Raw genomic sequence first — 6,028 nt, 5'->3', positions numbered from 1 at the left:
TTGAATTCGATTTTTATATCCAAAAAAGTCAATACTTTGGATAGATCTATCTCATGATATTAGGCACCGCAAATATCCTCTGACAACTGTATTAGCACACAAGATAAATTGAATCTTACTATCTACATTTTAGGGTGTAAAGTTCAAAATCCTTGTCACAGTCACGGTATGCATCCAGGGTGGTTTTAGTAAGACATATTGACACTTCGGTCGAAAACTCAGCGGGGATCCCTTCTATAGATGTTCTACGAACGCCGTGTGGGATATACCTGATTGAGACCACAAAGGTACGTTTCAATTATAAATTATAGACATTAATGTATCGAATAGGTGTTTTAGTGTCGGTAAACCGAAGAAATCACCGCTTTGAATTAAACTTCGGAATCCATCTTTATTGATATCTATTACCTATGGTTTACGTTTTTCATTTTTTTATATAAAAATATTAGTAGATTTTTGTTAATTTACTAATGTTTCCTTTAACCATTCCAACTAAGCTCTAGGCTTGTGCTAGGATATGGTACATGACAATAGTCGAATGGCGGGATTCGAATCCCTCGACCGAAAGATAGGTAGTCCGTACCCTCAAATCATTAAGCTATTGGCTATTTGATTTAAATGTAATGAAATTATTCTTCAGACATGATTGTATTGTAATTTCTTTTAATTGTGATTATCTGACCGTACCAAGCTTCGCCAGGGTGAATTTTAACATGGCACGCGTGAAGACGCGTTACTTGAAGCTTTCTAATGATGAATGTGTGTAATATATGCCAAAATTTAGCTAACAAACTCTCACCCTTTACACTAATTTTGTTAAGAACTAACAGGCACTAGTTAGACTTCATTTAACCCACTAAAAATCAATCATAGTTAAGTAATTTTGAATTTGTCTTTAATATATACAAGACGGACGTTAGGTTTGAATGTGGAGGCGTACACCGGTAGAGGTAGACCTAGAAAGAGACGGATGGATGAAAGGTGAAATTATCAAGAAGGGAGTGATGACTGAGATGACGGATGATAGAGTGCTTTGAGATGATTTGGAGGACGAAAACCCGGTGCGCCGACCCTACGTGAGTAGGATAAGGCAGGGGAGATGATGATGATGATAAAAGTGACTTCTATCAATGAGCCTTTAGTTTTAGTTACTAATATAAGTTTTCAAGTCAAACAACATTTATTAAATTAAACATATCTATGTTTAATTTAATAAACGTTGATTAAATACGTATTTTGTTTTTGAAAGGTGCGATGAAAGGCGATTAAAATGAACCCAAGACTTTACTTACTTTGGCGGCTGACCACTGCGCTAAGAGTTTGTCCATTGTCAGTGTCGTTCTTCTAATTTATGTGTTAATAAAACTGAATACGTTGTACGGAGAATTTTTAATTTGATTTGATGACCATTTGTTGATGCGGTTAGTAGGTATTAACATTTTTGGTGCTAAATTTGATTCCCGTTTTAATAAATTCGTACAATACATTATTCATCGCGTGTTGACAATTTTTAGGTTTGGTATTGTATCCGAAAAGGTTCAGTTAGAATTAATAAGTTATTGTTTTTGCAACACGTGAATTATTAAAAGTGTTGTTAATAAAACTACTGTGACATTGATTTACAACTGTTTAGTCTCGTTTGATTCCTGTGCGCACACTACTCGATTTTTAGTTGTGAAACTGAGCAGTTGAATTGGCTGCGAAACAATCGACAATCGAACAAAGTCGTGCGATATTTTAGTCAAAGATGTGCGCCGACTCTTATTGTTGTTGAGTAATTTGGTATTTTTTTTTTTATAAATTTAAGTAAAACCGAAATAGCGAAGTTACTATACTATTGTGATTTTTAATGGCATTGCTATTTAAATATAACTAATGCTGAATTTATAAGTTTCCTATCAGTGTTTTTGAGCCTAAAGTAGTAACATATTTTGCTGAGTCACTGTATGGGTATTGGTTTGAATTTAGAAAGGTTAAAGGATTCAAGGATGTATGAAATAGCAGCAAATACACCGTGAAATAGATCGATTTAACGTTTTTCAGCTGATGATGGCTTTTTCTTACACAAAAGTTAGAAAACTTTATTGCATTTAATGTTAATATAACTAAAGGTTGCTACTAGAAACTTCTATGGCATAGTTTTAGATGAATATGATTTTTTTCCTCTGTTTCACCATTAGGTCATGGACGTAATAATGTTGCATTATTTTGCAGAATTTCAGACTTCTGCTCGTATTTTCGTAAGCCGTATCCAATCCAGCGGCAAACTTCAAACGTCCACATTTCGTATAAACTTCCTTGTCGTTTGAAGAAACCCATAAAATTTTGCGTGCTGTTTACTAATCAGTCAAATTTGGCGTCCGTATGCCGCAATGATTAAAACATTAAATATCGAAATACGATGTTTTGCCATTCCGATCAGTAATTGGAATCTGTTTAATAAAATTCGTGAACGACTGCCGTGACAGCCGCGACGTTGATGAATTTACGATCAACGCTGTGCCGAGCTGTCTAGAATTTTACCCAGTAGACATCGACCACAGACTTGGAACGAATAGAATGGACAACACTGAAAATGAAAATAAATGATAAATATGCAATGAAAAATAAAGTAGTATAGGCAATTCTAAAGACTTTAAAGTCACAGAATTGACATCAGCTTTGTCGCTCATCAGCATACATGCGCTGTGCTCAAGTGACGCAAATGGCGCCGTACATTTTGATTATCATTGTAAAATAGATGCGCCCCAGGTGATGAATACCGAACGATACGCTTTTATGTCTGATGGCCGACGACTTTTACAACTTTGCTGGACTGAAAGGAGACTATACTAGTGACTTGTAAATTAGTGTTTCAATATGAAAGAACTAAAAAATATTGAGCTACTTGCGTATGACTCTTTTGGTAACCAATATTAGAGATGAAACTTTGTATGTCGAAAACAGAACGTATATTTTGAGGATAATGCACAAAACTAAATTAAAAATAAATACAGATTAATAAAGAACTGTACAAGAGCAGATGTTTTGATCCAAGACATAACTATCTTAGATTTTGCTATTGAAATTAGAACTTCCAAAAAGCATCAATTGATGACAGCAAAACAAAAATGGTGCATGAATAATAAAGAGAAAAAGGCGATACATTTAATGCGAGGGTTGCGAGGGCTATAAAGTAGGATCCTTTGTATCGAGGGCGTGAAGGATGCTTGTTTTCTGATCATAAACGCGTTCGCAAGTTGGCGGATCACATAAATCAATTGCGTATACCGGATAGAAGGTATGTCACCGACAAAATGTATACGTTTCCAGTTTGTAATTTGGCAATTTAACTCGAAAACCCGCATATTGGAGACAATTCTTTATAGTCAAATGACAGCATAAAAAGTCACATTTATACAAAAACTAGCTGTTGCTCACGACATCGTCCGCGTGAAAAGCTTCTAAAAAAGCTTACTCACTGATAACATAGCTTTTTAAAAGTGCAAAAATGTTCGAAATCGGTCTAGTAGTTTTTGAGTTATTTCAATACAAACAAGATACAAATCTTCCCCCTTCGTAATGTTAGTATGCTAGGTCACTTTGTGAATGAAATCGTTCGATATGAATTTTGCCCAATCAACGATTTGCAGGTAACAGTTATACATATTGTTATGCACCTCGGTCTGAAGTCAGTTAACGGCGGGTATGCACGTTAAATATTAATGTACTGCAATAAAATTGTCCGATTTTAAACTCGTTGTCACTTTATCCACGTTCAATGTATAAAACTTTTAATTTGCCTTCAAGTGCGTTCAATACATACGAAACTGTTGTCACGTGTTATTACTAGCTTTCGCCCACGACACTGTCCGCGTGGTATTAAAAAAACAAAAGTAAGTAGCCTACGTGTTCTGTCAGACTTTGCTCCACATCTATGCCAAAATTTCATCCAGATCCGTTAAGCCGTTTAGGCTACAAACATCCATCCATCCATCTAAACTTTCGCATTTATATTATTAGTATGATTAATCTTACCAATATAAGATTTCACGATTTATTTTCTTTGTACACAACAATAGAGACGTCATATAAATTTTATAAAAATGTTCTTGTAAAACGTAAACGCATGTAATGTTTACTTCCACCTCTGTTTACTGCAGTAAAGTATACTTAATAATTTAGGGGTATTACATCTTACTAATATTATAAACTAACTTTCGCTCGCAACTCCGTTCGCGTGGAATTAAAAAAAAACAAAAGTTAATGCCTATGTGTTCTTCCAGACTATCTTCTACATCTGTACCAAATTTACGTTAAGCAGTTAAAGGCTACAAACTCTAACAAACATCCATCCATCCATCTAAACTTTCGCATTTATAATATTAGTAAGATGTGAAAGTTTAAATGGATGGATGGTTGTCAGAGTTTATAGCTTAAACGGCTGAAAGGACTTCGATGAAATTTGGCATAATGTAGAAGATAGTCTGCAAGAACACATAGACTATTCGCTTTTGTTTTTATTCAATTCTGCGCGGTCGGAGTCGCGGACGAAAGCTATACTTCTAATAAACTAAACAGCGTTTAATTACGTAGTAAAACTAAACGACATAGTAAATATTGGACTGACAATCAATTACTTTACAACACAAGTATAAAGATAGATTTACATTGCACGAATAGCATTTTAAATCAGTCCATTCCGCAGCCGAATATAAACATAAGTAAAATAGTTTATAATTTGATTTTAATAGCCGACCGACTCGACGTGGGTGGTCGCCTCGAGCCAGCCCTCTAATTGGATAAATTGCCGAGTTAGGGAGATACGATAAACAAAATTAAACAAATTGTTGGCCGGAATGGTATTACGTAACGGCGCAGGCGCAGGCGAAGCCGCAGTGAAGTGTGCTCCACGACTTAGATATTGATCGCTCTTGTCTAAATTATTTTACCACAAAACGCAAATATTATGATAATTGCGACCACAGATTAAAAAATTAAACCGTTTTATTAGTGTTATATTAATTAATTCTCCCGTCTGCTGGTTAATCTATTAAATGCGATACAAGTAAATTCTAACAAGTTTTCGGAAGTTATCTACGAATAATTGTCAATATTGCTGAGATGATTATTACCAACATTTGTTCCAAAAATATACTTTAAAATATAAAATAGGTTAAAAATATATGTTATCCTTAAGTAGAGATACATTTTAACTTGGACTCTACAGAACTCGATTACCAGACTATATCAATATTCTCTTGCTTAAATTAATTTAGTATAATATTCTCGCGATGTGACTTATGCGGCGGTTACCAAACAAACATGTGTACGTTCGGGCGTTGTCATATCTTACATAGCTAAGAAGCAATTAAGATTGAATTTAAAACAAATATAAAATTTTACGACAGCAATTCGTATAGATTGTCTCGATGCGTTTTAAAGTAACAAATGAGCCGGTATTAAATATACGTTAATTTGCAGCTCGACGTTGTCGCAGTTAAAGCCCACATCGAGCGTGTAATGACCACGTACAGATTGGGGGGACACGTCTTTCTACTATGTTGTAAATTTCGTTGAACCGAACGAGCCGGGAACAGGTTCAAAGTCAAGTAAACCAATTAATAAAGGAAGCTATAACATTTAATGTGAACCATCAAAAAACGCCAACACCGCCCGTCCATTTTCATTACGAAATTGTTTTAATTCGAATTATAGCTTCGAAAGTACTTGTAGGGATAAAAAATCATACTAATCTTACTTCTTACTAATATTATAAATGCGATAGTTTAGATGGATGGATTGATGGATGGATGTTTGTTAGCGTTTGTTGCCTAAACGGCTGGACGGATCTTCATGAAATTTGGCACAGGTTTAGAGCATAGTCTGGAAGAACACATAGGCTACTTTTTATCCCGGGAATAGTTATGGTTCCCGTGGGATTCATTAATTTAGTCTTTTAATGTTTACTCGATCATTCTGCAACGGTTCAACATATGTCATTGAAATTTGGCACAGATATATAACAAAGTCTGGAGGGATAACCTTC

Source organism: Papilio polytes, unplaced genomic scaffold (assembly GCF_000836215.1).
Source record: "Papilio polytes unplaced genomic scaffold, Ppol_1.0 DF824047.1, whole genome shotgun sequence".
NCBI lineage: Eukaryota > Metazoa > Arthropoda > Insecta > Lepidoptera > Papilionidae > Papilio > Papilio polytes.
Note: the sequence above shows the minus strand (reverse complement) of the source record.